Raw genomic sequence first — 20,773 nt, 5'->3', positions numbered from 1 at the left:
AATTGTCCAGTCCCTTTTGAATTTTGGTTTTGTGTTAGAGACTTCAAGATCCTCTACTTATTTGGTAGAGGAACAAAACTCCATCTGAATCTCTTCTTCCTGAATACCCCTTCTGTTCCTTGTCTCAGTGTCTTCTCTTGCATTCTTTTGGGCCCCTCTAACACACACACACACACACACACACACACACACACACACACATATAAAAACATTACATAATATGTAATAAAATATATAATACACCCACACACTTAAATGTATAATTTTAAATATTAGCTCTGTGATGGGTTATAAAGTAATGTTGTCAGAGTATCTCTATGTCAAAAAGTAATTCAAGTAGGAGTATAATAATTTGGTCACCTTTACTAGTATTTAGAGGAAAAACTAAATCTAAATCCTCTTCCTCATTTCTGTTTGTTTGTTTTGTCAAAAAATGAAGGTAGGTAGATAAGGGAGTCAAGATAAATTTTAACTGGAGCTTGTGAATACAAATATGCACAATATAAAGCTCAGATAGAGTAATTGGTCTTTTTCTTTTCCTGGGCAGGTATTGGCATCACAAAACTAGGCTTACTGTAGAGAGCAAAAATAAATAGTAAAAGTAAGCACTTTCCCATGAATTCTCAGTTCTCAATTCTTGATTAGCAAATATCTGAGCACTGATCCAGAAAAGATGAAAAATAGTGTGATTCTACAGGTGGAAGGATACAGGGGCTTGACTTGAACTGCTTTGAAGGGCTACCTGGTATTGCCAGTGCTGTCTGTATGAAACCCAGTTACTGCAGCAAGCAGGAAAAATGGACCATTGGGTGGACGATGGCACTTACAATCCCATCTTGACTTCCCAGTGGAGTAGCCCTCTGGACACAGGAAAAAATAGACGTTATTTATGGCCATGGACTGGGCTGCCTCTGGTGCATCGTTTACTCCTGCAGTGTCGTTCTTTTCTAATCTATAAAATATAAATAAGTATTTTTTTTCTCTTGTAAGTAGCCTAAGGCAGTTTTTGCTTAGATTTATAAATATACATTTTTAAAGCACTCTGGATCTTAATTAGGAATGTGTATCTTAGATCTGTGATAAATCCTTGTAATTACATCTTAAGGGGAGCTATCCACTTTATTTGTTAAAGACATTTCTTTAAATTACACTAAAGGTATTAATTATAGATCGCATTCCGTAAACAAGCAAAAATAAATGATGTGGGATTACAGATGCAAAACAGGCCTTTTAAATTCAGGCAGGATTCTCCAAATTACTATATGGACCAAGAAAGAAAATCTTCACCTGCAAGAGTTATAAGAATTGAGAAACATATGTCACATGAAGAAATACATATTAAGAATACAACAAATTGTGGTCATCCATTTATTTATTTATTTATTCACTTATCCATTTATCTATTGGAGCATCCAGTTCCAACCAATATTCTGGCATTAATCTTATTGGTATATCTAACTTTAATTTCTTCCCAATTTTCTATACTGTACCTGATTTATCAGCCTTTTTAAATGTTGAAAGTCTCTTGCCTGGAACTTAAAGTTTCTGTTAATTTTTTTCTAAGCATATTATTAAGTAACACAAAATTAAGAGCTGTGCAATGTTACCCAAGGGAATCATTCACAAAAGCCTGGTGCTTATGGGGAAACCTGGGCATGTTTAGTAGCAATAAGCAAAAGCTGGCAACTCATTTTGTTGACATGAATGATATAAAACAAGAGGGAAAATGACCAGGAAAAGATAAAATGGAATTGGAAGAAATTAAGGGGATTTACCATGACTTAACTGTTCCTATAAGCATAGTAAGGAGTCAGTGAAATTGCATCAATTTTGATATTTGAAAACTGGAGCTCAGTTTGAGCTTTCAGATGTCTTCTATGTTTCATTTTCATTATTTGTTGATATTCTCTCAGGCTGGACTGAGGATTTGATATTGAATATTTAGTAAGGCCCTCCTCGTTTACACTTACTGTGTCAGAGCCAGAAACAAAGTGCTGTGATTTCAAATTCTAAATCTTCTGTAGTTAGCCACCTTTTAAAAAAAATAGAAACCCACCTCTGTCTACAGAAGGATTTTCTTTTGTGTTACAGCAGAGCTTTATGCTTCTTTCACCTTTTCCAGATATTGAAGTGGGAAGAGAGAATGGCGTGAGGCGTGCAATTTTAGTATCTATTATCTCTGAAGACAAAGCATTTGAAGACTCTTCACATCCTTCTGTTTTTCTTCACATCATTAGACTGAGAGAATAAAAGCACCTGCTTGCATCAGACACAAAAGGGGCTGCTATAAAGTCCACTAGACATGCATAAAAAGGGACAAGAAGGAAGAAACAAAATACACGATGCTACTCACTTAGTTCATGCACTGAGTCACATTCCAGTGTAATGACTGGACTTACAGGAAGGATTTAATTTCACATTTCCCTCAGAAATGTCTAATCCTGAAAGGGCAGTTTCAAAATGGGAAAAGAAGGTTAATTGCCTGGAGGTTAATGTGTCAATTACATATAATTCTCAGATATCAATGGCCCCAAATAAAAATAGGGTGGCCAGGGTTTGTTTTGCTAACATGATGAACCCTGTGTGTTTTCCTTTCTCTCAGTCTTCCTAAGCATAGAGGCCGGGGTAGTTCTCTTGTCCAACAAGAGCATTTCCATGTTAGGTACCTAAAAGATTGTTTGAATGAATAATGGTGCCACATTCGCTGATGTAGACACACATACTGAAACAATATCTACCCAAGAAGGGACAACAGAAGGTAAACAGCAGCAGGGCCACATAAGAACTAAGATTTTTTAAATTAGGAAGGGATTTGAAGGCAACATTGCCTACAATTTAAAAGAGTAACATTTCCATGAAAGCAGCCATGTGGCAAAGTCAGAGGAGTCTGCTAGATCAATACTCTCTCAAGTGGTCAAGGAGGATGGCAGAAGCTAAATATGATACTCACTGATCTTGCATTACTCTTGTCTGCCCAGTGGTGGAGAATGCCCCCCCCCCCCAAATTTGATAATGAAAGCCGGAGGAGTCTGAGGGAATGAAATGGCATTGCTTTCTTTGGTTATCATCTTTAAAAATCTGAAGGGACTGCAGTATGAAACTGACGTACTAATAAAGCTGTATCATTTACCTTTAATTATGAGAATATCTTCAAAGTGCTGCCAGCTGGCTAATGGCTAACCTGTTTTTTCAATATGAGGAGAGAGATCCTGGGAATTCACATTAGGTATAAGCAGAATTCACATTTCTTTAAGCAGGAAAAAAAAAAAAAGATTACCCAGGCAGCTCACTTGGTATAGTTTTAATAAATTAAGCTATGTCTTTCTAACCTGCTGAATTTCCTTGAAAGTATTAACTGAATATTTGCAGTTGGGAAAGCTAGTAGCTGGAAGTTTGTTAAGATCTTCCCACAAGGCTCAGAGTCAGAGGTCCTTTAGATAAGTTGGGGTATAGTAGATAAAAGGTCAGATCCCAGGACAATCCCAAAAATCAGTTGAATAAGCAAATATGTAAATAGAGAGCATGGCAATCAGTTTGAACAGTGAGATGACTTTTAGAGACCTAGAAACCATCTAAAAACATTTATTAATAATTCAGAAGCGATGCAAATAGATGGCACATATTTGCCAACACCAACAAGAAGTTTGTAAGATTACGAGAAACCCTTGAAGGACTCAATTAAGCTTGGTAATGGGGTAAACACAGCAAAAGATAATGCTCAGTAGAGAGAAAGATGAAGGTAATATACAATGAACAATTTGGACTCCTGCATTTAATGAGTTCTGATTAGCCCTGCCTCTCAGGAAGAGACATTCCCAGCTAGTGTCATAATAAACAGAGCCAGGAGGACCTGGGCAAACATCCTAGGTCAAGGAGTTACTCACCGCATTTGCAAACAGTGGATGGAATTTATCAACCCAGGGAGCATGGTTATAAAGCTGTTTTTGAACTGGCTGATAGGTAAGATTCCATTATAATGAGTTTTCTCTGGTACTTCAGTAACTGAACCTCCTAGTTAAGGTCGAATGAAATTCCAGTATATTATCATTAAAAAGAAAAGTGTGGAGTATTTCAAACACATTGGCAAGCATACAAATGACACAAACACTCGTATATCTACTACCTAACTTTATCAAACCTGAACATTTTTCTGCTGTATTTCTTTCAGAAATCTTTTGTGTGTGTGTTTTTAAAGAGGCCCTTGTGTAAACCTCCCAGATCAATTTCTATTTCTTTCTTCTTTCTTGAAGAAAAACAATATCATAAATTCAGTGTGTAGCATTCCCATGCTTATATTATATATTTGTACTATGTATTTATATATTTGATACTTATATACTATTATCTTGCAGGGTTTTAAAAAGTTCTGTGATTTCTGGATTTTCTTTAATTTCGTTGTTGTTGAACCAGTTGAGTTTTTACTCCTTGCAGCTGGGGAGAGTGCACAGCATGAGGAACTGTGGTATCTCAGTAAGAGGGTATTAGAAACACCTGATTCAGGATTTAGATTTTTGGGGGATGATTGAGGGGGGTCCTTAAAAGCAGGGTTTTGTTCTGAAATTGGTGCTGACAGGAATCAGGGACAATTTGATGATTCTTTGCAGAAGAATGTCTTTGAAAATTTCCTTGCTATGTAGTATGTCAAGTAGTTTATTTTCTTCTTCTCTTACTATAAACAGTGCTGCCCTGAACTTTTATTTTCTATGTCTCCTAGTACAGTTGTAAGTGTTTTTTTTTCCAGTTTTATTGAGATACTAGATGCCCAGTGCACAAAATTCGTGCATGGAGAGGGATCCCTCAGCCCAGCCTGCATCCTCTCGCAATCTGGGGCCCCTCGGGGGATGTCTGACTGCCGGTTTAGGCCCCAAAGAGCCTAAACCGGCAGTCAGACATCCTTCTCACAATCCAGGACTGCTGGCTCCTAACCACTCACCTGCCTGCCCGATCACCCCTAACCGCTTCTGCAACTTCATCAGGAAGGATGTCTGGAATGACGTCTGGAAGGTCATTCGGCTGTCTGTTCTAATTAGCATATTTTGATTTTATTATTATGGACTAGTGGCCTGGTGCACGAAATTTGTACACAAAGGGGGTATTCCCTCAGCCCAGCCTGCACCCTCTCCAATCGGGGACATCCCTCTCACAATCTGGGACTGCTGGCTCCTAACTGCTCACCTGCCTGTCTGCCTGATCCCCTAACTGCCTCTGCCTGCCTGCCTGATTGCCCCTAACCCCTCTGCCATCTGCCTGATAGCCCCTAACCTCTCTGCCTGCCTACCTGATTGCCCCTAACTGCCCTCCCCTGCAGTCCTGATCGCTGCTAACTGCCTCTGCCTGCCTGATCACCCCTAACTGACTTCCCCTGCTGGCCTGATCTAACCTCCAACTGCCCTCCCCTGCTGGCCAATTTGGTTCTGAATGGTTGGTTTCTATGCCAGTCAGTGTCAAAAGCTCTGCCTCCTAGGCAGCCATGGACTCCTCACAGTTCTCCCAGATTTGGTTCTGATTGGTCGGTTACTATGCCAGTCAGCGTCTTCAGGCCTATCTCCAGGCCTGATCAGAGAGGCGGGGCTGATCAGCAGCCCCCGTGGAGGCTGTGGATCAGAACCTGCCTCTCTATTCGGGCCTCTCTCTGGGCCTGATCTGCAGCCTCCTCGGCAGTCAGTGCTGGGTCGCCACAGCAACTCAGCACTGACTGTAGGACTGACTTCTCGTATTTGGTTGAAGCTTCGGTTGGTCGTTATGGATCCTGGGTTTTCATATATTAGGATAATTGGCACATAACATTATATTAATTTAAGGTGTTATAATGATTGATATATGTGTACATTGTAAAATGATCACCACAATACATTTAGTTATATCCATCAACTCACATGATTACAATTTTTTTTCTTGTGATGAGAATTTTTAAAGTCTACTCAGCAACTTTCAAATATGCAATACAGTATTGCTAACTATAAACTCTATGCTATACATTAAATCCTCAGGACTTATTGATCTTATAACTGAAAGTTTGTACCGTTTGTCCACTGGTTTTTAAACATTATACTAGTATAAATGGTAACCCATTCTAGCATCTTTTTGCATCATACTTTTTAGGCTGAACATAATGTTTTGCTCAGCATTACATTTTTTTGTTGTTGTTGTTAATCCTCCCTCACCTGAGGATATTTTTTCCATTGATTTTTTTAGATAGATTGGAAGGGAGGGAAATAGATACAGAGAGAGAAACAACAATGTGAGAGACACACTCATTGATTGGTTACCTCCCATACACACCCTGACTGGGGCTACGGATCAAGCCTGCAACTGAGGTATGTGCCCTTGACTGGAATTGAACTTGCAGTCCTTCAGTTCGCAGGTTAATGCTCTATCCACTGAGCCAAACTGGCTAGGGCCAGCATTACATTTTCTATATTTATCTCCATTGACTTATGCAGCTTCATTGTATTCATTTTTACCACATACACTATTCATAGATGTATCACTTTCTATCCATTGTTTTTTTTATGAGTATCTTAGTGCTTAGTGCTTTTTTTCAACTTTTTTTCCCAATAGTATCATGATAAATATTCTTTTATGTCTGTTTGACACGTGTGCATGTGTCTCTAGTGTATTTACGTGGAGCTATGCACATTTTAAACACTGAATGTGGCCAAATGCTGTCCACAGTGGTGTTACTAAGTTCCCTTTCCCCACTATAAGAAGTGAGTGCCCACTGCGGCATATCCTCCCCTACACTTGATGTTGTTAGACTTCTAAAATGTTTGCTAATCGGTTAGGTATAAAATGAAATTTCATATATTTTTCTGAAGTATTTCATTTTCTTCCTTTTTTTTTTCTGTTTTGTTTGTTAGTTTATTTTATTCATTAGACTTCACATATAAATCAAGTCATATGGTATTTGTCTCTCTCTGACTGGCTTATTTCACTTAGCATAATACTCTACAGGTCCATACATGCTGTTGCAAATGGTAATATTTCCTTTTTATGGCTGAGTAGTATTCCATTGTATAAATGCACTACAGTTTTGTGTTTTTTTTTACCCACTTATTTAATGATGGGCACTTAGGCTGTTTCCAGATCTTATTATTGTAAATAATGCTGCTATGAACATGGGGCTGCATATATTCTTTTGAATTTTTGTTTTGGAATTCTTAAAATATATTCCTAGAAGTGGGATCACTGGGTCAAATGGCAGTTCCATTTTTAATTTTTTTTGAGGAAACTCCATACCATTTTCCACAGTGGCTGCACTGGTCTGCATTCCCACCAATAGTGCACCAGGGTTCCTATTTCTCCACATCCTTGCCAGCACTTGTTATTTGTTGATTTATTGATGATAGCCATTTTAACAGGTGTGAGGTGATATTGTGGTTTTAATTTGCATCTCTCTAATGATTAGTGACGTTGAGCATCTTTACATATGTCTATTGGCCATCTGTATGTCCTCTTTGGAGAAGTGACTAATCAAGTCCTTTGCCCATTTTTTAATTGGATTGTTTGGGATTTTTGGTGTTGAGTTTATAAGTTCTTTATCAAATTTAGATATTAACCCTGAACTATTTTCTTAAGAAAGTAAAAAATGCTAATTGCTGTATTAGTTATTTTGACGGTACAACTTAGGAAAATGCCACTGGGGAATTTTCCCCTGCCTTTTCTTCTCTTTTTTCTAATGAGATAGTAGCTTTGATGAAAACTGGTTGAACATTGAGGGAGGGAGAAAGCTGGTAATATGTTTTGAGTTACAACCTAGATTGTCTCTTTTTGATTGGCAGAGGTCTTGGTAAGAGAATTTTTGGTTTAGGAGAAAGTCAAGTGTGACACAATGATGAGGTTGCCACCTGCCGGCAGCGCTGCCTGAAAGAAAAGGTTGTGACATACATTTCCCACTGGCAGGCCTTCACATATATCATTGGTAAAAAGATAGAATGTGAATACCGGACTCCTAAGTATTACACAAGCTGTTGAGGAGTGATAGGATCCTGAACCAGACCTTGTTCTTCCCAAGTGAATAGACCATCTGTTGAGTTAGCAATTCAGCAAGCTCCTCAGTGAGGGCAAATACTATAGGACCACTGAAATACAGTTCTTATTGCCTAAGAGGTATGACTTCTCTCTGTCTAGAAAAAGCTGTACCTCTCCTAGTACATTTATTTATTTTTATTGTATTGTATGGACACTGTGAACTGAGTAAGTGATCATTTTAATTCAGATTCAAATTTGCACCAACATCTAATAATACACAGAGCCTTGGCACCTACTGCTGTGCTGGCTTTATGTTTTCTGACCCTTGTTTGTTCTCATTCTGATCTCCTCATTACCTAATTTTCCTCATTATGGCATGTGTACTTTTGTAAGCCTCTCCAAATGCTTCTGGAATGAAATTCCCATCTCTAAGCAATGTCTTAGACAACTTTTGCTGAAGGACTCACACGGTGGTGCACAATAGGAGTGCTAAGGTGCTTGCTGAATTACTAGAGCTAAGCCAGTTAGTGAGGTGGCAGTTTATAAGTAGTGTTAGTATGTTAAGACTCAAAGCCAGGATATTTCCTTAAGCAAAATGTTTCCTCCCAGGCCCCTTTTCTGTTGGGGATATGTGAGATCATGGGTTAAGCCACTGCTTCCAAAGCGTACCCCGTGGAATATTGGTTCCCAGGATATAATCCAGTGCTACCTTAAAATACAGGAAGAAAGAGGGGGAAAAAGAGAGAGAGAGAGAAAGGAAACCATATTCTGCATATTCTGGGCTCACATATGTGGAAATGTGAATTAACCAAAGTTATTCAAGATTTTACTGAAAAATGTCTTGGAGTCTTTAATATGCAAATATATTCTGACTTCCCCAGAAAGGAGATAGAGTTTAGTTTCCTGAACTCATTTGGCCCCAGAGTCTGGTTTATGCAAATCCTGATGCTCCCCTGCTTCCCACTCGCCCATCTCCAACATCCTATTGGAAACCATCATGATGGGAGAGGAATTAACCCTTCATTTCATTTCCTTAGTCCAAGCATTGCGATTGAACTACCTAGATGGCTGGGTGACATGCAATGGGGTTGACAGAGCAACACATCCCTCACAAATCAGAACAGATGTGGAGGCACAGAGGAAGCACCACATCCTCCCTTTGCTAGATGTTAACTGATGTTGATGGGTCTGTGGAAGTGGGCAATGTCTCAGGGGAGGGGCTGCAACTAATGGGGCTCAGCACCTAGGCTCTCAACCTACTGGCACCAGCCCAACCAGCCCCGTCTTACCAATGTGTACCCAGCTTCATATCAGCCCTGCCTCAGAGGTCACAGGGCACTTTCCTGGTTAGCCACATGTAAGGAGAATTAGGAGACTAAGTTTTATAGGAAGAATGCTCTACAATGAAATAAGGATCTAAGGTTTCTTTTAGCTTGAGTTTAGAGTTAGGAGGAAATAAAAGTTGCCAAGTTTATGTTTGCAAATGTCCATGGCAGGGAGGTTTTTATGCAACTGTGAATCTTTGTTACTAAAAGACAAAATTTCAGACAAACAAAATGTTAGTTACTGTTAGGCCCCGTCTAACAATACAAACAGACCTCACTCACCAAGATGAGCCATAGGACTCAACTTTCCTTGCCAAGTGGGGATATGTTGAATTGTATTAATGAGATTCTCATTTTTCAACTTCTCCTGATTCAGTCCATGTGGGAGTTTATTATCTGGCATGTATGTGCTACTGTTATGTCTCCAAAGCTTGAATCAAACCAATTTGTTTACTATTTAAATAGAGCAGGCCATGGACTTTGGAATCCATCCCCCAACAGGGTCTCCTTAGCATTCAGAAAGGAGGGGGCACATTCTATTCTGGAAACTCAATAAGGTGGGTAATGGGGTCCTTTGGGCTGACCATCAGTTCATGTGGGCACTTTAAGATCAAAGAGATAGGAATATCCAAAGGAATAGCAAGGTCCCAAGTCCAAACGACCTTATCTTCTTATCTTAAAAAGTAATAATAGTAATATGCCAAAGACATAAAGAAGGCAGGAATCTTTCTCTACTTCCTTTGCACCTGCAATGTCATAGCCAAAGTCCCTAAATTATCTCCACAGGGACACTTTTTGCACCTTTCAAAACCTGTTGCCTATGGTACTTGAAAGAAACTCTGAGGGATATGGGGGATGTAGAAAAGATCCTAGTAGGTAGGAAACCATCTCAAATGACCCAAGGTTTGTTGTTCTCCGTGGATCTATTCATTAAACATATATGGATGTCAACTTCTGGAGTATAGGATCTGCTGACATAATGCTTTCAGGATTAGGCATCTTGCTTCAGCCCGTGCTACCAGAAACAGTCTACCTTTTTGCCAATGGATTTGAACTTGGAAAAGCACCTGCACTATGAAGCAAGACTTGCCTGGGGAGAATTAGGAAGAATGTGTCATGGCACCACACCCACTAAGCAAGCAGTAATTGAAGCACTACACCAGTTGATACAGGTACATATTATGAATTACTAGGGAGAGAAACACATCATGCAATACTCCTAACCATTCATTGGCTCAAGACACAGAGATGGGAGACCAGGTAGAGCAGCAAAGCCCCACTGCGTGGAAAATAAGATAAATGTTGCGACAGCAGTCTGATGAGCAATGGTAACTCATGATTCTCTGGGGCCTTTCCTCTTCCATGATCAGAGTACCTTACACAAGCTTTATCTAATTAATCTTCCTTGTGCCCTGTGAGGCGGCAAGGCCCATTATCCTCAATTTGGTAGATGTGGAAACAGAGACATAGAGAGGTTAATTTACCTCTGGTGATTCAGTGACTCAACAGCAAAACCAGAAGTGGCACCTGTTTCTCAAATTCTCAGACTCTTCTCTCCAAAATATGCTGAAACTTAGCTAAACAAAATGTTGTTTTCATTAGTGTCATGTATCATGTAGTTCTAGTTCTATCTCTGGCATTTTATTCTTCATGTGAGCTTGAACAAATTGCTTGTCCCCACTGAGGTTACCTGCAAAATGGATATAACACTTGCCTTGCCTTTGGGCTCATGTGAAATGATGATTGCTTAATTTCTCTAAAAACATGAAGTATTTTAAACCAATGCTTCACTATTTTCAAATATATGTTATTTTTATACATAGTATTTCTGACAATTGAGGAAAACAAATGACTTCTCCCTGCATTTTTTTAAATGAAAGTGTGATGAGCTTTGAAACCACTCTCTCTCTGCCCTGTTCTCTCTTTCACACACACGCGCGCGCGCGCGCGCGCGCGCGCGCGCACACACACACACACACACACGTTATATTTTTAGTCTTTACATGAAAAAAAATTTAAAACAATGAACCTTACTTAGCAATTCACTCATTTCCAGACACACAGTATCTGTTCATATTTATTGAATAGATAATGAATGGATTCACTTTGTGGATAATAAATTTAGTTGTTGAAATTACAGCTGTCAATGTGGAATGGCTAGATATTTGAGGAAACCAAGACAAAGAGCCTATAACAATAAATGCTACTAGTTATGTGAGTCAATATCAATCTATCCATTTCTATAAGGCACAGGAATATAATGCATTACTATCCACTGAACTTACTATATCCATTGTTATCTTTTGATCGTACTATAATATTAGGACAAAATTTGAAACATTGTCTTACAAATAATAAAGATAAAGATGTAGATTATGTTAAAGTCCCAAATCACGCAGTATTCCTGTCACCCTCAGGGGTTTATTCATTCATGGATTCATTTATTAATATAGTTAATAATTACTTGCAATGAGTCAAGCATTTTGCTAAGAACCATGTAAGGCTTTTTTATTTTTTCCCCAAATAGCTGATTTTTTATTCAGTCTCTCAAAAAGTGGAATTTTATTGAGCTAGTGTCAATCTATAGATTCAGAGTCATATTAGTATTTAACTCTAACCTAATAAGGTCTCTCTGGGCCACAAAGATTAGAAAAAAAATAAAATCCCTATTTATAGGAATTGGAGTCAGAAGTGTATTTGATCTTACCTGGTGATGGGCAGGGAACAGGACACCTCCCCTCAGAGAACAACCCAATCCTGCAAGTGGAAAGTGCATGGGAAGGACAGGGACAGTCCTATGGGTTCCTGAGAGAATGCTGTGAAATAACTTGAAAGGCTAGTTATATCATTTATAATTTTAATTATCTCTTTAAAGTGTAATAAAGAACAAAATATGCTAAAAACTACAAGGAGGATAAAATGACTTACTTTAATAAAATATTACAAATATACTTCTGAGATTAATTTCTTTTTCCATATTTTCTTTCTTTAAATTCATTTTTATCCCCTATTTACTCATCTTTATTTTACTTCCTCTTTTTGTTAATGTAACTTAAGATTTCCTTATTATGGTTGCTGGTTCAACTCAGAGGATGTAGGGACAGTATCTTTTTTTTTAAGTCTTTATTGTTCAGATTATTACAGATGTCTCTCTTTTTTCCCCCCATAGCTCCCCTCCACCTGGTTTCCACTCCATCCCAGGCCCTCACCACCCCACTGTCCATGTCCATAGGTACTGCATACTAGTACATGCATATAAGATCTTTGTCCAATCTCTTCCTGCACCCCCCACACTCTCTTCCCCATGAGAATTGTCAGTCTGCTCCATTTCCATGCCCCTGATTCTATTACATTCACCAGTTTATTCTGTTCATCAGATTTTTTTATTCATTTGATTTTTAGATTCACTTGTTGATAGATATGTATTTGTTGTCCATAATTTTTTATCTTTACCTTTTCCTTCTTTTTCCTCTTAAAGAATACCCTTCAGCATCCTCTCTAATAAAATGGTAATATGCAAATTAACCATCACTCCGCTACATAAGCCACGCCCACCAGCCAAGCCACGCCCACAAGCCAATCAGGGCGAGTATGCAAATTAACCCCATCCAAGATGGCTACAGCCACAGAGAGCAAGGTTTCCCAGGTATCAGAGCAAGCCAAGCTTTCCATAGCCGTTGCAGGCCTAAGCCTCCACTCAAGCTACAAAGTTTCAATTATAGAAGGTAAACAAATTCAAACAAATGGCGGCAGAATGGAGCTTGAGAGAGCAGGCCAGGGTTGCCGGCGGCAACAGGGGAAGCAAAGTTTTTCGCACACCCTGGTGGGGCTTACCCGCTTAAGGCAACAAAGTTTCAATTATAACCCCAACACAAATGGCTGCCGGCCTCAGAGGGAGCCCCAGGCTTGGCTCTGCTCCAGGCTACAAAGTTTCAATTGTAGAAGGAAAATAAATTCCAGATACCAGGGCCTCTGCTTGGGTTGCCAGGGGGCGTGGCCGGCCTGCAAACCACCACAGGCCCCTCGCTCAGGCCGCCCCACACCCCAAGGGAACCCCCACCTGATCCGGGACGCCCTTCAGGGCAAACCAGCTGGCCCCCACCCCTGTACCAGGCCTCTATCCTATCTAATAAAAGAGTAATATGCAGATTGATCATCACTGCAACACACAATATAGCTGCCCCCATGTGGTCAAAGATCCTGCCCCCATGTGGACACAAGATGGCCACCACAAGATGGCCAGCAGGAGAGGGCAGTTGGGAGGCACCCTGCCTGCAAGTGAGGGCAGTTGAGAGGGACCAAGCCTGCAAGGGAGGGCAGTTGGAGGTGATCAACCCTGCAGGAGAGGGCAGTTAGGGGTGACCAGGCTGGCAGAGGAGGGAAGTTGGGGGCAAACAGGCTGGCAGGGGAGCAGTTAAGCATCAACCAGGCTGGCAGCGGAGTGGTTAGGGGGTGATCAGGCTAGCAGGCAGAAGCGGTTAGGGGCAATCAGGAAGGCAGGCAGGCAAGCAGTTGGGAGCCAGCAGTCCTGGATTGTGAGAGGGATGTCCGACTGCCCGTTTAGGCCCGATTCCACCAGGATCGGGCCTAAACGGGCAGTCGGACATCCCTCCAGGAGTCCCAGATTGGAGACGGTACAGGCTGGGCTGAGGGACAACCCCCCTCCGTGCACGAATTTCATGCACCGGGCTTCTAGTTTCATATAATACTGGTTTGGTTGTGATGAACTCCTTTAGCTTTTTCTTGTCTGTGAAGCTCTTTATCTGACCTTCAATTCTAAATGATAGCTTTGCTGGGTAGAGTAATCTTGGTTGTAGGTTCTTGCTATTCATCACTTTGAATATTTCTTGCCACTCCTTTCTGGCCTGCATAGTTTCTGTTGAGAAATCAGCTGACAGTCATATTGGTACTCCCTTTAGGTAACTAACTGTTTTTCTCTTGCTGCTTTTAAGATTCTCTCTTTGTCTCTTGCCCATGGCATTTTAATTATGATGTGTTATGGTGTGGTCCTCTTTGGATTCCTCTTGTTTGGGGTCCTCTGCACTTCCTAAACTTGTAAATATATTTCTTTCACCAGGTAGGGGAAGTTTTCTGTCATTATTTCTTCAAATAGGTTTTCAATATCTTGCTCTCTCTCTTCTTCTGGCACCCCTATAATTCGGATGTTGGTACACTTAAAGTTGTCCCAGAGGCTCCTTACACTATCTTCATATTTTTGGGTTCTTTTTTCTTTTTGCTCTTCCGGTTGGGTGTTTTTTGCTTCCTCATATTTCAAATCTTTGACTTGATTCTTGGGGTCCTCTAGTCTGCTGTTGAATCTCTGGATATTATTCATTATTTCAGTTAGTGTATGCTTAATTTCTGACTAGTCCTTTTCCATTTTTTTTTTTTTTTTTTGGCATTCTCACTAAGATCCTTGAAGGTCTCACTACGTTCCTCAGAGGTTTCTAAAAGATTCTTGAGTAACCTTATAACTGGTTTTGAACTCTATATCCAGTAGTTTGCTTTCTTCCATTTCTTTCATTTGTGACATGTTTCCTTGTCTCTGCATTTTAGCTGCTTCCCTGTGATTGTTTCTATGTATTGGGTAGCTGCTAAGTCTCCTTGAGTTGATGGAGTGACCTTGTGTAGTAGGTGTCCTATAGGGCCCAATGGCCCAGCCTCCCCAATCAACTGAGGTGGACACTCTTGGTGTACCCCTTTGTGGGCTGTGTGCACAGTCTTGTTGTAGTTGAGCCTTGATTGCTGTTGGTATCACTGGGAGGAATTGACCTCCAGGCCAATTGACTGTGAGGACCAGCTGTGTCTACTATGGAAGAGCTGCTGTGTAGGAGACATCCTTATGGGGCAGAACTTCTCCATATTTTCTTGATTTATATCTGGTTATTTAATTATTTGTAGAAAATGTTTCTGGATATGCTTATCTCATTTTGTGCCCTTTTTATGGTGATCATTTTTGTGTATGGTGTTTCACAAGGAGTCTTATAATTTGCCTGATCAGAAGGCCTGCTACTTATTCTGCCAACATGACTCTATATCCAAAAAGTTAAAAAAAATGCAATCCCCAAATGAATTGCTTGATGTTTTGAAAAGCCAGGTATTTCCTTTTAAGATTTGTCATTTATGTCTTTAATGGGATAAAGACCAAATTACTTTTCACCTAGAAATACAAAAAACAAAACCTAGGCTGTGTTCTGACTTGCTTTAAAAAAACAAACAAACACATGAAGTCTTCCAATTCTACCATTACTATAATGTCCACAAATATCACCCTGGCAGCCTACAAAATATGCTTCCTGAGCCTAATGATGTGAAATTGAAGTAGATTCTTTACTGAAAAGACTGTGACATTTGTTTCTTTGATAATATAATAAATAGAGACTAGCACTTCTGTAGGTAGTGCCAATGAGCAATGTGCTCCTGAATTTATTATGGAAGTGGGTAAAAATGCTTCTGTGCTGGTGAAATGGGTAAAGTAAGATGTTGGAAGAATGTGTATTTTTGACTGTCAATACTAAGAGATAGAGGAGTAAGTGTGAGAGAGGAGTAGCAGGAGAGAAAATGAATGAGAAACAGTAAATAAAGGAGGTGGTAAGGGGAAAGGAAAGAAAAAAGGTAAATAGATGAAAAGGGATATTAAGTAGATGAGATGAGATGAGATGAGATGAGATGAGATGAGATGAGATGAGGGAAGAAGAAACTAAGTGAAACCAAGAAGTGAACAAGGCAGAAGAGGGAGAAGGATGAGTGTAAGGAAGGTCATCCTTCCAAGAATCAACAAACTACAGCAAGTGAGCCAAATCCAACGTACTCACTTCTTTGTAAATAAATTTTTATTGGAATACAACCAGGCCCCTTGATGTACATGTGGTCTATGACTGTTTTCATGCTATAATGCCAGACTTGACTAATTGTGATGGAGACAGTTGATTGTTTGTGACCCCAAACTTAAAATATTTACTTTCTGGCTCTTATGAAAAAGTTTGCAGTAAACCCAGTTGTTCTCAAACTTTAGCATGCAACAGAATTGCCTGGAGGGCTTATTAAAGATTGCCGTACCCCGCCCCCCAGAGTTAAACATATCTGGAGTGGGATCTCAAATTTTCTTGTCTAATAAGTTCCCAGGTGATGCTGATACTGCGGTCCAGAGACCACACTTTGAGAACCACTGCTCTAATCTTCACATTATATTGCACTAAGATTGTTCTGAATAAGGGATTCTGTGCAGAAAGGGAAAGGAATATCAAACATATTCCCTCTATTAGGTAAACATAGATACATTGCCTGATATCACAGTTGTTTACAAAATATCTATTTTTTTAAAAAATCTTTAGAACTGGGTCTTTTTGTAAAGCTGGTTTCATTCTTAATGAAAAGTAAATTTGATTTAGGTAAAACCTTAGGTGACTGAAGGTCTGTTCCTAAAACTGTTTGTTTTTTTAGTCTTGTTTGATTCCACTCCCTGAAGTAGCATTGGATTCTGTCAATGCCATTGCTTGTTTGTGTCACTAATGTCAACTGTATCCAGTTTATGTGGCGAACCTCTCCCCACCGATAGGGGCCTCCGTAGACAACCTCACTGCCTCTACATGGAGCCCCTAAGAAACTAAGCCATAAGATGATGGAATTTTGCTTCTCACCTACTCCACCTCTCTTAGATTATGCTGGAGTCTTCTGGCTCCAATTTCCCATGAAACTGCAAATTCTTCAATAGCTTTTCTCCTGGAGATCGACATGAATGTTGTCCTAGGTGTGAGACCTTTGGAAATTATGATTCCAAGAACTTTATCCAGCCTAAACACTCCATCCCAAGACCCTGAACAAAATTTCCCCCTTCAAGTAGAGCCGTGGTTTGCACAGTTGTGATCTTTCTCTATTTGTATCCTTAAATCTGGGCTCTGGCTATGAATGTGGGCAACCACTTATTAGCCTTAGCTTTGCATGATTCACACTTGATATATGGAAGTTCTGTAAGGGATAGAGAAATGTTTCTCTTTTCTCTGCATCCTAGCATTAAAAATATAAAGAGAAACATAATTTTGGAACTTGAAAGTTCCAGAGACACCTTCAGAATAGAAGTTCAACTTAGAATTAGCAGTTCTTTAAAATGTGTGAAGGGCCCAGCTGGCATGGCTCAGTGGCTGAGTATCGACCTATGAACCAGAAGGTCATGGTTCAATTCCTGGTCAGGGTACACGCCCAGGTTGCATGCTCAGTCCCTGGTGGGGGTGGGCAGGAGTCAGCCAATCAATAATTCTCTCTCATCATTGATGCTTCTCTCTCTCTCCCTTTCTCTCTGAAATCAATAAAAATATATTTTAAAAAAATGTCTGATGGTTTCATTCCACCATTGTTGTGAGTGGTTACTTCCTTGCACACATAATTGAGATGGACAGAAAAAAGATAACAAATCATTTTTTTTTACAAGAAAGCTACAGCAGCATTTAATTTTAATTAATTTTGCCTTGCTAATTCTAGGCCATTTATAGATTTTGTGAAAAGTTGATGTGCATGAAAAAGTATATTATGAATATCAAAAAAGGATGAATGATGTAAATGTATGTTATATGCCTAGCATAGCATGTGGAATACAGTAGATTCTTAATAAATCAGTGCTAATGTTGCTGTAGCAGGCCTCTTCATCTTAATGAGTGTATGTTTCTTGGTTAAGAAATGATGGTAAGTGCTCACTTTGGCAGCACATATACTAAAATTGGAACGATACAGAGAAGATTAGCACGGCCCCTGTGCAAGGATGACACGCAAATTTGTGAAGCGTTCTATTTTTTTTAATGCTAAGCGAAATAAGCCAGTCGGAGATAGATAAATATCACATGATCTCACTCATATGTGGGATATAATGATCAACATAATTTGATGAACAAAAATAGATCCAGAGACAAATGGAAGGGGAGGTGGGGGGGTTAGAGAGCAACCAAAGGACTTGTATGCATGCATATTAGCATAACCAATGGACACAGACACGGGGGCACTGGAGGCTTGCCCGGGGTGGGAATGGTTGGGGGTGGGGGGAGGGTCAATTGGGGAAAAAGGAGACATATATAAAACTTAAGACAATTAAAATAAAGGAAATGATGGCAAAATAAGTAGTGCAGGCAGTTCATGTTCTGCGTGGCACTGTGCTAACTAAAGGTATGCACACCTAAACCAATTCTTCATTTGCATAAACCCATTGTGACTAGTTAAATATTAATTATCTATAGAACCATGCAAAATGTATACTGTCTGTACTTGATTTTTGTTGTTGTTGTTTTTAAATCTTCATCCAGACTTGTTTTTTTAAAAATCCTCTGATTTCCCAGTCCCTCTGGCCCAAGGGGGCTATGATGACTCACTTTTTACCCACCTTGATATGAAAATGGCTTTACTTTTTCTTAGTATAAAAAAATAATGCCTGATAGTACTATCAACAATAAAAATACTTAAAAACGAAAAAAGAAATAATGCCTGGCTGGCTGGTTGGGATGGCTCAGTGGTTGAGCCTCGACCTATGAACCAGGAGGTCCCAGTTCGATTCCGGATCAGGGCACATGCCTGGGTTGCGGGCTTAATCTGCAGTAGGGGGCATGGAGGAGGCAGCTGATCAGTGATTCTCTCTCATCAATGATGTTTCTATCTCTCTCTCCCTCTTCCTTCCTCTCTGAAATCAATAAAAACATATTTAAAAATCCTGTGATAATTTTTTCTGTTGGGATTAACTAAATATATAGTTAATCTTCAAAGCATATTGTGGATTTAAATTCTTTCAAATTTCCCTCTAATAATTTGCAAATTTTAATCAATGCCAGAAAAAGTAAAATTGGATGTGATGTGCCACCTCTTCCCAGGTCTTCTTCCCTGACTTCTTTTTCCTTCTCTTCCTGTTACAATATGGCTTCCCTTGAGCTTCCACTGTTTTCAGCACTGCCTGGCTCAGGCATACCATCACCTTGATAAGACGCATAGAACAGAGGGGTCACTGTTTTTGTTGCCCTTCCACCTGCCTTCCATTTAAACAACCCACTGCACATGTTTGACATGGAATAGAATTAAGCCCAGTTGCAGACCAGCACCCCTAGTAAGCAGCCACAGTTGCAATCTGTGTAACTGGGTGGAATACCATTAATAATGAAATTGCGCTGCAGAATTGTAAAGGCCATGCTGTATGCAGTTCACTGGGGCAGAATTTTGTTATAGAGGGATGACGTGCAACGTTAACAGCCAATTTGACAGCTATACTCTAGCTTATTCAAGGGATTGTACTACAATGAAAATATTGCTGGTTCATTGCAATTTTCACTTAGGTGTAATATTAGGAGAGACCTGGTCTTTCTGATGTCAAAAAGAGAAGATGCTTAGAAGGTAGTACTAAGTAGTTGGGTGGATTTGTCTTTCTAATTTCTTCTGAATTTTCAAAACTTTAATTCATACTGGTATGATTTTATGTATTAGGTATTTCTATGACTGCTATAACAAATCACCACAAACTTAGTGTTTTACAAATAACACCAACTTATTTTACAGTTGTAGAGGTCAGAAGTCTAAAATGTAAACTTGGCATTTAAAAATTACGGTGTTGGCAGGGCTACATTCCCTCCGGAGGCTCCAAGATAATCTATTTCCCTGCCTTTTCCAGCTTCTAGAAAAAGCCCACTTTCCTCGGTTTTTGTCTGCTTTCTCCAACTTCAAAGTCAACAGTATAACATTTTCCAATCTCTCCCCACCCCCTCTCTTGACATCTGACAAACTTTCTTATTACCCCTTCCCTTTTATTTTCAATTTTCTTTCTTTGTCTCAATCTGTATGTAAGTTACATGAATCAAAAATTGATTTATTATTCTCTCTGCTAATATATGAATGCATGCTTAGCCATGTTGCTTCTACTGTGTTTTTTTGAACTTTTTCCTCTTTCTTTTTATAATGAAAACAGATCTCTTTACAGATGAAAACACATCTTTTTACCAGATTTTTGAGGAAGTTAAGGTTTTGCTTTTTAGTCTTCAGTTTGGAAATACCCTTATAGTTTCTAAATCTGCCTTTTTGGAAAGTTCAGGGTCCCCATGTTCCCGAAAGGGAGGAATCTAGAGTTTCAATATCAAAAGTAATTGGGGAAAGATTTGTACTTTCCAAGTTGCCTATTGTCCCGACTCATGTGTATGCCATCTTCGTAGTTTATAAAACAGATGTTAAAGTAAAGGTTATAAAACTCTCCACTGTTATAGTTCTTGTTTTCTGTGACAAAAAAACCCCACCACAAACCCACACACAAAAAAAAAACCCACACAAGGAAAATCTGCATGTTCATTCACACCATTAGTATTGGTTTTTAAACAAAAAAGTATTGTGTGTGTAGGATAATTAATTTTCTATTATATTAAATTTTGAGGAGACCAAAAATATTTTTGGTAGCTGAAGGATTGGCTGAATTTATAACAACCTTAATTAGAAAAGAAGACATATCCATTTGGGAAAGAATT

At 39.4% G+C, this 20,773-nt stretch overlaps 1 protein-coding gene across 1 annotated transcript in view; it reads left to right on the top strand.

Moving 5' to 3' along the window:
- ABCA12 (ATP binding cassette subfamily A member 12) overlaps nucleotides 1-20,773 on the top strand; it is a gene marked incomplete at both ends in the record, with an annotated part of 173,372 nt that overhangs the window by 39,315 nt on the left and 113,284 nt on the right. The gene's annotated exons all lie outside the window — the stretch shown is intronic.

Source organism: Cnephaeus nilssonii, assembly GCF_951640355.1.
Source record: "Cnephaeus nilssonii genome assembly, chromosome: 10".
In the NCBI taxonomy this organism is placed as follows: Eukaryota; Metazoa; Chordata; class Mammalia; order Chiroptera; family Vespertilionidae; genus Cnephaeus; species Cnephaeus nilssonii.
This window is presented reverse-complemented; position numbering and strand designations above follow the sequence as displayed.